Source organism: Cupressus sempervirens, chromosome 11 (assembly GCF_028749045.1).
Source record: "Cupressus sempervirens isolate cs-2001-9-10 chromosome 11, ASM2874904v1, whole genome shotgun sequence".
In the NCBI taxonomy this organism is placed as follows: domain Eukaryota; kingdom Viridiplantae; phylum Streptophyta; class Pinopsida; order Cupressales; family Cupressaceae; genus Cupressus; species Cupressus sempervirens.
In genome coordinates, this window is record NC_143128.1 from 237,675,398 (window position 1) to 237,688,585 (window position 13,188).

Genomic DNA, 13,188 nt, shown 5'->3' on the forward strand with positions numbered 1-13,188 from the left:
TGTTTAAAGAGTCATATAAAAAAATATTGACAAATTAAATCAATGTTGTTGTTAAGAATTGCCCCAAATCCCATGGGTTATGAAAGTTTCATAGTACATTCCTAATCAGTCACCAAATAAAAACATTATTGCTTTTTGGAAATATTGGATGTTGAAAAACATCTGGGACAAGAATATGAATTTAAAATGTTTTTATTTTTTAATAACATCTCTAGAGAGATAGTAGGTAAATTTAAATAAGTATTGTGTCTCTAGAGACAACTATTGGGGTTTTAAAAATATTATCTACAAAGAGAAAAAGTTGATATTGTCTCTAAAGAAATAAAATTACTTTTTCTTCATTTGGTCTTATAGAGACAATATTTTAAGACACTATGTTAAACATGATATTTTAGACTACACATAAATTTTTTAGTGTCTCAGATTAAGATGATTAAGAAATTTTCTCAAGAAGTGTAGGGTATGTGCAGAATCATGGTCAAGCAAACTATGCTTTTAAGTGGCAATAAAAAATTAGAAAATTAGGGTTATGTCAACTTGATGTGCAATTTTCTACTTGTTATTAACTTTATATCCAAAATTTGAGAGAAAAGAATCTCTAGTAAATAGAATCTAGTTTCTAAACTACTAAGACTTATCTCAAAAAAAAAAATTGATTGGTCAAAATTTTGAATTTTAATGCAATATTGCAAAAAATTTAGAACAAAAATAAGAAGTAGACGTATGTCTGACCACCTTAATCAAAATCAAATGATAATATTTTTTAATAATATTCTAGGTATAAGTAGTAGACTCATGCCTAGATGTGACACATATTCTTGGGTATTTTTATTCTAAATAAATAATAATTAATTAATTTTTGACTTTAGTATTTTTGGAATAAAAAATTCTCGTGTCTGACCACCTTAACTAATTCAAAACTCTGCAAAATTCAATTTTTCATTTTTTTCCCTTATAGTAGAAGAAACATAGAATGTGATGCATCTTTTGGATTTAAAAGAATTTTGTACCATTTGAAAGTTATAATTATTTGTCAAGTAGTGTGTTAGTCAACACTTTATACGTAACTTCATTAGAAAATAAGTAATAATTACTTACTAAACTCATAATTTGACAAACCTTACATTTATGGAAAGATAAGAACATTCTTAAAAAACCCTTTTCATTTCATCAAATTTTAGTGAAAAAAAATTGTCAACTACATGTTTGAAGTAAAAATCACATAAAAATAGGCCAAAAACACATTTTAACGATCTGTTTTTAAAGTTGACCATATAGGTTTGGTATCAAAAGATATAGTAGACCTTATAAAGATATTAATTGTTTTCATTTAATATCAAGGTGGGTGGCAAAAAAGTTGGAATAGATTTTGAAATGGTTTGAGATATTTCAAAACTATAGATTTTTCAGATCGCCACTTTTTGGCACACCATGATCCTACACAGACCCTGTATTTAAACCACTTTATGTAGTGTGAGCTAGTGTGCATTCATAGGTAGAAAAGTGTTTTAAATGATAATAATGTGGTACAAAAAAAAGTTAAAATGAAGTGCATTTTCAACTAATGACAACTTTTTTTTTATTAAGGAAATATGTAATTAATGGATGATGACTTAATGTACAATTAGAACTCTAGACACCAATCAAAAAACATTACTAGTGCCTAGTAATGAAAGATGTGGATAGATCAAATCTCCCTCTATTAAAGAAAAAGGTCAATAAGTGACTAACCCACCAACCATGGTCAACACCATCAATTAATAACTTGAGACAAGCCCCCATAATAGCTAAAGAAAAAAACCAAAAACAACAAAAAAGGACTAGAGTGTGCCCTTTGAAATTACTAGCAATCAATTGATCAAAAGGAAAAGAAAAACTAAAACATGAATTCATCATAATAAAAATGCAACAAACTTAGGCTATCCACACTTTTTGGAACTCTTTAAAAAATATAGGTCCAAAAAAGACCATACTCTAGTCTTTGCAAACACATAACATATGTTCCAATGATGGGTCTAGGAAAAGCTCACCCTCTAGCTTTCGCAAATGCAGTCAAAAGTTTTCCAGTCCTCAAAAAACCTCTCATATAACCATAATAGAAATGAGAGGATTGGGGAGGAGGAATTTTGAACCCCAAAGGTAAGAGTTGTTTCCCCTTCTACTAACATTACTACTAAAAGTAGTGCAAGTAGACAACATCATGATAGGAGTCTCCTCTATTTCCCAATACCTAAATAAGATCTGAACCTCAATAGGAGATTGTTCAACCTCCATAGGAATTCTAAATGTAGAAACAAAGAGGAAGACCTAGGCCACCCATGAAAGAAGTAAAATGTATCTATGTACCAAAGTGTGTGTCTGTGGAGTCATACCTTCTTCACTGCATGAAGTATATTGTCCGAACATGCTCTGTCTGACCTCATCTCTTACAATACAAATGCTTTCCATGAATAGAAGGAGCATTCACAACCACTTTTCCCCAACAAATAGCTACCTCCATAAGATTTTAGCCAACCTCAATAGGTTCCTCCACCTCAATGGGATGTAGGAAAGTGAAAGAGCATAATAAAGAACACATCAACAACATTTTAGAAACACCTAGAACCAAAAGATGATCCATAAACATTCCCCAGACCAACATACAATTAATCTTAAGATAATACTCTAGAATAATACTACCTGGTAGCCTCCAAAACCACCAATAACGAAAACCCCACTATCCAAATGAATCAAGCCATGAGGGAAAAATGAGGGATCTTCATCACACACCTTTGGGTGAAGCTAGGGCATCCACAACCCAAATCTAGAACCTCCTCTAAAAAATGAACATTATAGAGAAAATAAGAGTTGTTGGAAAAATACACTCCCTCCAAGCTAAAGTGGGTCTTACACAACCCTTCAAAAATAAGAGATTCAGGATTCCCTATCACAAGAGAGGAATGAGCCCATACAAAAGGAGCCCAACAAATTTGAGTGTGACACTAACCAAAAAAATGGATCAAATTAGACCCATAAATATATTATCCAAATCAGCGAATAGGTCAAAAAATACTCATGAGAGGGAACAAAAAACCTGGCAAGATAGGGTATTGTCTCAAAAAATCTAGAAGGAGATTGACCCTAATTGTAGAGGGTCACTAAAAAGTAATAGCTCCCAGTTACAAAGTAAGGCCCCTAGGTATCCAACACCCACATAACTATAGCATAAATATCCCATGAAACCCCAAATACTTCAGTCAAATCCCAAAGTGTAAGGGTTTTACAAGAGAGTAGAGATCCAACCATCTATTGAAGGTAGAAAACTACTCCACCCTACAAAACCTCTCCAAACAAGAAAGTTCCCTAAATGCCTTCATAAACCACCACAACCCCCACACAAAAGTTTCTTGGGTAGGGATAACCTCACATAGAATTATCTTGATAAATAAAATATACTAGGGAAAGAAATCCCAATCTGTTGCACCAAAGACCAACAATGCATCCTGGGAAGGCAGAGACAATGGGTAAAATAACCTGCAATCTTTTGAACTAGAGATCATCAATGCATCTAGATATAAATAAGAGTCTACAAATGGAAAATAAGCTCCAATCTATTGCTCCATATATCCCCAACATAATAGTAAAGAAACCAACAAGACCCATCTGGGTCTTCATTATCATCTGATTCTTCCTACAAATCACAACAACCATTAAACCCTAGCTGCTCACTCGCCCATTTTTTATGTATACACTCAATTTGTTAAATGAAAATATTTGATAAAAACATGATGACATCTTGTTGAAGAACATAAAAACAACTATGTTGTTCGCCAAAGAAAACTTGCAGTAAGAAAGATAAATCTTGTTCTCTAAATTTTGAAAATCAAACAAAGATTTCAATTCAAAATTTTCCTTTTAGTCTACTTCTTCTTAAATCGCTCAGATTATGAGGACCAATCAAGGTTTCCTAGACAATAACTAAGTGTTGGACACTAATAGGAAAGAAGGCTTAAAGATCAACAAATACAAGTTATGTAATCAATACTAAAAAAATTATTTCTATTTGTATCTTACTCCAATATGTCTCCTTCATTTTTTTCCCTCTTTTATTAAGTATCAGAGCGTATCACTATGACTAAGCCATCCTAGGAAGGTCAAGCTACACAGACTTGTTTATATTTCAATACATGTCAAAGAAGCCAAAGATTGTCGAGCACCCCAATAGAGACTGAGCTACTATTCATGCCGAGTGAAACATAGGGGATTGAGTGATGCAAAATTAATTTATGTCAAGAGAGTCAATATATGTTGAGCCTATAGAAGTTGAGTGATAACATGAATATTAGTTAGGACTGAGCATCAAAACATTCAATTTCCAAGTAAAATAGTTTGTGCATATATGTTTGTAATGGCAGAAACACTTGTGTAAATCATTTCAGCCAAAATCTATGTGACATTTATGGATTGTAGAGATAGCTAAGGAGAAAATTATACATTTTGTTAGAAAGCATTAATCTCTAGGCAGGCAGATTAACCATTTAGAAAATTAGAAGAGTTAAACAAAGAAAGAATGTGTTATGGATTGTTGATCATGATCTAAAATATTTCATGATAATATATTTGAGAAGGTATCAAACCCTAAACCATTAATGAGCGACAAATAGTGTAATGTATGTGTAGGAAGATCATGAATGAACAAAAAGGCTAAGGATAGATGATGATGAGTGATTACTACATTGCCTCAGTCTATCCACCAAGACTCTCAGGGCCCTTCTATAGCCTTCTTAGGGTCTTATCTTCACCCTAACCCTATGGGAAAACATCCTCTATTCCCTTACTCCTTCAACACACTCCCATTAGTGTGAAACCCTTTTGAAGCTCCAAGATTGAACTCCAGTCTATATCTTGAATGCCACCATAGCTTGAACCAAGACATTCATTGGGTTCCAATTACTAGTGGAACATCCATTCTTTCACACTTCCATGATTTTCAAGGGCTTTGAAGGTATTTGTATCTTTGGTTTGCATATGATCTCAAGATTTCCTTATCTAAGAGAGCTACTAGGGCTAGTAGCAACTAGGCCTCCTAGTTGACCTTTTGGTCTCTAATCCCAAAAAATTTCAAAGGACTTTTCAAGAAACCCCATATCAGGATACCCTTTCCAAAGTACTTTAGGATTCATCTAGTTTTATGTCACCAATTTTTTCGTACAACTCCTTTCCAATTTACCTCTATTTTTAAGGGTTTTACAGCTTCGAAATAGTAACTTACTAAGGTCATCTAAAACCTATCCAAGATGGCTTTCACAAGACTTTTCATTTGGCTTGGTATATCTTCACTTGTCACTCTTCCCATCTAGACCAGTAGATAGATCTTTTGAATCCATCTACTACACCTTTAACCTCTATCTTGTTGTTCTTCACCTAACTAGGTGTCTCCTACTTGTCTGAAGATTTTCTTTAAAAATAGAAAACCATCTTCCCAAAAACCAAAAATGTAAATATATAAATTTTTCTTCTTAAATCCAAAGATCCATAGAGATTTAACCATTAGAAATTAAGAGAGATCCAATATTCTCAATGTTGCTCAAAATAAGGTAGTGTATTGTACAATTACCAATTAATTTTCAAATACCTACTTCAACTAAAATTCAAGAACCCAAATCAAAATAGTGAAAACCAAATTCAATCTTCTAACTAGAAATGCAAAATGATAAGCCCAATCAATCCATACTCATTTGGATCTTGAGCATGCAAGCTGACTGTAACAAGAAAATGCTTTAAGTTTGTTATTACTTTAAATTAGAATTTTTAGGTCATCTAAAAACCAGCCCTTCTCCTAAGTCTATAATAGTATTTAATACCCTTTTTCACATGTCGAAACTTCCTCTATAGACCCATAACTCAAAAATTTCAAGTTACTTGGTTTTGGAAAATTATTGTCAATGTTATCAAATGCAATTTTTGCAAAATTGCTTGAGCAAGTTCTTACAACTTTTCTCTTTGACCATGAATAGACCCCAAAACTCCTTGGATGAGTCTAGTAAGTTATGAAACCAACTTATAACATGATTTTCCAACTCATATGTTTTTGGTTAAAGCTTGGTCAACTCTTGACCAAAACAAGAAATTGCAAGCAACTTAAACATTCTATAGACATTACTTGGCTTCCCACTTTCTCACACTCACCTACCTATTACATGAATATAGTCACACCCTTAGGTTTTCATATTTAGCCCTTATTCCCTAGTAGTTTAGTAGAACCACCTACAAGCCAAAATTTCTAGGACCTTGCACTATGATCCTAGGTGATCCTACACCATTCTCCCCTTGCAACAAGAAACTAAGTAGGATCCTTAGGTAAGACATCCATGTCAATACCTATTTTCTTGAAATTAGTTTTAGCTACCCAAGTAGCTTCTATAGTAGGAAGATGCTTCAACTTCAAAAGGTGCTCCATATAGACTTTGTGCCTAGTCTTCTTCCTTGCCCTGGAATCAAGTATCCTATCAGAATACGGCTTAACTAAAGTAGGTATACTAATATTATTGATATCCTTATCAAATTTAGAGTTCTTTGTATCCTCTATCAATTCAGGTCCTTTGTATGGAACTAGATCTTTCACATTGAAGATGAGTGAAAGGCCTAACTCCTTAGGCAATTCTATCTTACATGCATTCTGACCATACCTATCTAAGACCTTACATGATCCTATTTTTTTCATTTGAAGTTTACTTGGAACTCCATATTGAAATATTAACTTGTTTAGGTGTACTAAAACTAAATCTCATACTTGGAATTGAATATCCCTTCTTCCCTCATCTACCTTGCTTTTCAACTTCTGATTAGCTTCTATAAGAGTCTTCTTGACTTGATCATGTATCTCTTTCATGAAGTGGGAAAAATATTTAGCATGTTAGTATAGGAGCACCTAGAAATTATATAATTAAAAGAGATCAAAATTGATTATTTAATTATTTATGTTCATTCATATATGTCTCAATTTATTCCTATGTAATATAATCCAATTGCAAAGAAAACTTGTAACAAATGTAATGTTGTCTACATTGTCATAGTTAAGGTCCCAATTGGATTGATAAGTCAAAATTTGTAAAATGAACCTTGAAATGATAATAACCATGTAAATGGTTATTAAATGTTCATTTCAATATTCCTTTAATATTTATGAAAATTCATGGAATCATATTTGTCAAAAGCCTCAAAAGCCTTCAAGAAGATGAAGAGTTGCAAAAAATTGTAACAATGTAAAAAATGTATTTAAGTTGTAAAATGAAGTCCAAAGATCATGTGTGGTATTTTTAAGGTCTAAAATGTCCAAAAAACTATAAATTTTTTTTAAGGTCAAACACAATCAATAATGTAAGGAAATAGTAACATTTGAAACAAATTAAGAGTGATTCTAATTTATTATTTTGATTGGCTTTCAAGTTCTCTTGTTATTTCTAGGCTTTGTACATCCATGTACAACATGAAAATGATGTATTATTGATATGGTAGAGTAGTAAAATGAATAATAGTTCTATTTCTTTTGGTTTGAGTTTATTTCATGCAGATTTGAGAAGGTTATGAGCATTCTATGGATGATAGTGTTTTCAGATTTTCAAATTACAATCATATTGAAGCAATATGTATGAATATTTAATTGATGTTTCAAGGGATGAAACTTATATTTATAGAAAGATGAATGAATCATATTTATAATTAAATTTATTTGGTACATTTTTGTTAAGATTTCTATACGTTATGACTATTTTAGTGAAAAATAGTTTTTAACCATCTTCAACTGAGTCATAGAAAATGGGTCTCAATGTAGATACCATAACTTTGGATTCTATAGTTGGATTTTTCTAAGTTTTGGATATGTTTTTGGAAACCAAATTCCACATAATTTGGATCATTGGATTGAATAAAGAAGATTTGGTTAAAAATTTATGAATCTCTGTATGCAGACCTATCTTGAATGATAGAATTGAAGTCTATGTTTTCAAGTTTAATTTATTGTGAATACATAAAAATAGGCTTTAAAGGACCCAAAACCTTTAATAAAGTATCAAATAAATACAAACATAAAAGCTTAGATAATAGAAGGCTTCCAAGACCACAAAGAAAAAACCATAGAAACAAGAGCCCAAAGTACAACTATGCATAAAAAGACAACAAAAGAAAAGAAAAACAACAACACCCAGAAAGCTAAAGGGTCTTCAACAGGTCTGCAACTTGATTTGAAAAAATGTTCATATTTTTCACAAAAGCTTTCATATCATCTAGCTTTTTGGCTTTCACTCCTTCAATATTAATTTTTGATTTGTTGATGGATGATTGTATTGGGAGATATGTATTGATGCCTCTATAATGCTAAAGAAATTGTATTTAATATGGAAATAAATGATTGATTTTGTGGCTATTTAAGGGTTTTATATGATACTTGCATCAAATTGGCTCTTGAGATTCCGAAGAATGCACACCAAAACCTTGTTGGAAAGAAGATTGATATTTGATTCTTGTTGTTGAGTTTTAGTTTCAGGTGCATGTTCACTCCCTTAAAATAGGTGGACATGGTGTCTACCTAAGAGGCCATAGGAGATGGCCTAAGTGCCTTAGAAGAAGGTTCATTTGGTTGTCAAAAGATCTAAGGAGAGAGGCAAGAGAGGACTCCTAGGTAAGGAAAATTGTTTGTGTCTAATACAGCATGGAGGACTGAACTTTTGATATTTATAGAAATCTGGAGGTAGCCACTTAAATTTCATTGATGAGAATCATAGTTCTTGGATAGAAGAAAAAACAAAGGCATCAAAGCTAGACGGAGGAAAAGAGGCAAAATTTTTTTTGTAGGTTATCACCACCACATTTTCATGGGGCATGAAAAATTTTCAAGCTCAAGAGTATGGTGTAGGAGAACCTAACCATCCTATAATTAAATGAGATAATAATTGATTCTTTAATGATTTATTTTCATTCATATATGTTTCAACATCATTCTATGTAATAAAATCAAATTGAAAAGAAAAGTTGTAACAAAAATGTAATGTTGTCCACATTGTCATAGTTAAGGTCCCAACTAGATTAATAAGTCAAAAATTGTAAAATAAAGTTTGAAAGGATAATAAATATGTAAAATTTTATTATATGGTCATTTCAATACATCTTTAATATTTATGCAAAGTCATGGCATCACATTTTTCAAAGGCTCAAAAGCTTTCAAGAAGGTGAAGACTTGCAAAAAATGCAACAATGTAAAATTGTATTAAAGTTGTAAAAGGAAGTCCAAAGATCATGCATTGTATTTTTAAGGTCCAAAATGGCCAAGAAACTATAAAATTAATTATAAGGTCAAACCAAATCAATAATGGAAGGAAATAGTAACATTTGAAATAAATTTAGAGTGATTCTAAACTTGTTATTTTGATTGGCTCTCTAGTTCCCTTATTGTTTTTAGGCTTTGTACATCCATGTACAACTTAAGAAAGATGTATTATTGATATGGTAGAGTAGAAAAATGAATAATCCTTCCATTTATTTTTTTTATTTTTTATTTTATACACATTTGAGAAAGTTATGAGCATTCTATTGATGATACTTTTTTCAGATTTTCAAATTATAGTCATATTGAAGCATTGTGTGTGAAATTTAATTGATGTTTCATGGGATGAAACTTATATTTCTAAAAATAGGAATGAATAAAATTTATAATTGAATTTATTTGGTAGATTTTTTTCATGTTTTGTATAAGTTATGACCATTTTAGTGAAAATTGGTTTTTAACTATCTTCAACAAAGTCATAAAAAATGGGTCTCGATGTAGAGACCATAACTTTGGATTCTATTGTTGGATGTTTATGAGTCTTGGATATGTTGCTAGAAATATAATTTTTCCTAATGTGGATGGTTTTATTGAAGAAAAAATATTTGGTTAAAAAGTTATGAATCTTTGTATGTAGGCATATCTCGAATGGCAGAATTGAAGTCTATGTTTTCAAGATTGATTTGTTATTTGTTGATGGATGATTGTATTAGGACTTGACACAATGAAAGGCAGGATAATTCCCAAAGGAGATATACTAGCCCCCAAAAAATAACCACACAATAGAAACACAAAAATAATGCAAGATTTGATATCATATCACAACTCTTTATAAAATAATTGTCACATGCAATGTGTCGGGTTGTAAGGCCTTCCTAGTTACAACCAAATACAAAGAAATTACAATAACAATTTTGCAAGATCCCTCAAGATCCAACCTAAACACTAGCTAGTCTAGATCCAACTCTAGTAGAAACCTCCAAGGAAGATCTCAAGTTGTGCTTACAAGCCCAACAAGCAATCTCCTTATTTTCCAAGTTGTAGCTACTAGCCCTTTTCAAACTTTATCCTAGATCCAAGTGTAAATTGCTTCACATTCAGTGCTTTGTCCATACACTCTAAAAATATTCTCACTCAACTATTCCATCTTCCATGCTCTTCTCCAAGCTAGATCATAATCACAATCTTGCTATAAATTGCCTCACATTCTATTCTCTGGCCACAGACTCGGGAAAAATTCACTCTTCAGCTACTCTTAACACTCACTTCTCCTTTGAACGAATGAATAGTAACAAGACAAAGCCCACTACTTACACCAAACCAAGCCACAAGTCAGCCACTAGCAAATTAAATTAAATAAACCCTCAAGCCACAAGTCACCTTAGCAAGTTACATTAAATAAACACTCTAACCACAAGTTACATTTAATATTAAATGCCTTTTCCCTCTTTTCTCCAGTTTTATTTATTTATTTAATATTTTTCTTCTATTTTTCATCACTTTCTCTGTCCTCCACAATTTTTTCAATTTGTAATATTGTTCTCTCTCTTTTTTTTTTGAAAAATAAACAAAAATAAAAATATTTCCACTTTATTTTCTAGTGCAAAATGCTTCTGCATTAGACTCCCCAGGTAGATATAAAAGTGTGTCCCACACTTTGATGACAAAATAAATATTTGTAACCACCTTCATCTTCACCAAAGGCTTCCACTCCAACATAGGCAAGAAAAACAACATGCAAATCATCCACATCTGCATCAATCTATCAAACACCGAAAACTTAACTATCTAGTTAGCATGCTCATTCCCAAGAACAAACTGAACATAATACTTCATCAACAAACCCTCATCCACATCAACAACTAGTAAATCCACACCAATAGCAACAAACTCCATATCATCAACAATATGTATATTTCCATCAACACATGCCAAACTCTCAACACCAAGCATCTCATTGCTCACAACAAGATGCTCTACAGCATACAAGTCACCACCAACAACAACTGGATCATCCACAACCCAGTGTTGTACAATCTCCATGACAGACTCAACAACCTAATCATGAAAAGAAATCTCCATCCCAACATCAACAAGGCTAGGAATATCCTCAACAACAACCTTTAGTTGCTCTACAAGTTCTGTATCAAACTCCACAAACTGATCAAAAAAACCAACCTCTTCCACCTCGACCTTGCTATGCCATATTCTATCTCTAACATGTCTTCTATCCAACTAGAAAACTCTCTTCCAAGTAGGTAGAATCCAACTCTAATAGCATAGAAATTTCTTCTTCTATTTCTCAACTCTTTTAAAAATGGTAGCATCCATAAGAACGTCCACCCAAGCTATTCTCTCATTAATCTTCCTCTCCACTATATCATGAAGATTCACAATCATCCCAGGGTCTAATCCTCTTGGAGCCATCTTCCAAGATCTTTGCAAACCCTTTGGAAGAAATCACCAATAGATCAATCTTCCTGAACAAGATCAACCTTCCATCTTTGCAACCATAAATCTATTTGCATATCCTCCAAAGGTCCTGTGCAAACTACCTCAACTTTGGCAATCTATCTACACATTCAGGAACAACCTTCACTCTCATACCACTTGATGCAGTACAAGATAGGAGAATCGCCAAAGGAGATATCCTAGCCCCTATGAAATAACCACACAATGGAAACACAACAATAATGCAAGATCTGATATCAAATCACAACTCTTTATAAAATAACTATTACATGCAATGTGTCAGGCTGTAAGGCCTTCCCAGTTATGACCTCTATATGTATTGATGTCTCTATAATGTTGAATAAATTCTATTTAAGATGGAAATACATGATTGATTTGAGGGTTCTTGAAGGGTTAATGACACTTGCATCACATTTCCACTGACTTCATGTTTTCTCAACTCTCTAAGCTCACAAAGTTCCCTTGAATGTAAAACATACACAATTTGAAAAGAACTTTTCCCATTCATTCTATTTGCATTTTTATTATAGGAAAACTCAGCCTATGATATGATCTGATCCCATGTTTGACCATATTCTTTGGTTAAGCATCTAAGTTAATTTCGCAAAACTCTATTGATGGCATATTTTTTACTATCATTTTGGGGATGGTAAATTGAACTATGAGCCAAGTTGGTGCCTAACATCTTCCATAGTGTTTTCCAAATATTTCCTATGAACTTAACATCCCTATCTAATATAATGTTGATAATTAGTCCATGAATCTTGACCACTTCCTTGAAGAAATGATGTGCTATGTAGCTAGCATCATGAGTTGTCTTGCATGGCTCAAAGTGACTCATCTTACTGAATCTATCCACTACTACAAACACACTATCAAAACTAGTTCTTTTCCTTGGTAAACCAATTATGAATTCCATACTTATACATTCCTAGGGTCTTTTAGAAGTTTGTCAAGGTTGGTATAAGAAGCATTTGAAGAAGTTTACTTAGCCTTCTAACAAATGATACATTGTTCAATATAACTTCTAACAACCCTTTTCTTTCTTAGCCAATAATAGTGCCCACTGACAAGTTCTAAGGTTTCATTTAGTCTAAAATGCCCACTCAAACTCCCATTGTGTTTTCCTTGGATAAGGTTTTCCCTCCTAAAACCCCTTCAAACACATAACTAGTTGTCTTTCAACAATAAACTAATTTTCAAGATATAATTAGCAAACTCACTCTGAAAATGATTTATAAATGATGAGCATACCTTGTAAGCTTATGAAAAATATTCATCTCTATCCTAAAGGTCTTTAAGTCCCTCTATGCTAATGCTCTTCAATTGAATTTCTTGGACTATTAGGAGTCTCTTGCTCAATGCATTTACCACCTTGTTATCTTGCGCCCTTTTGTGCATAATGGTGAATTTAT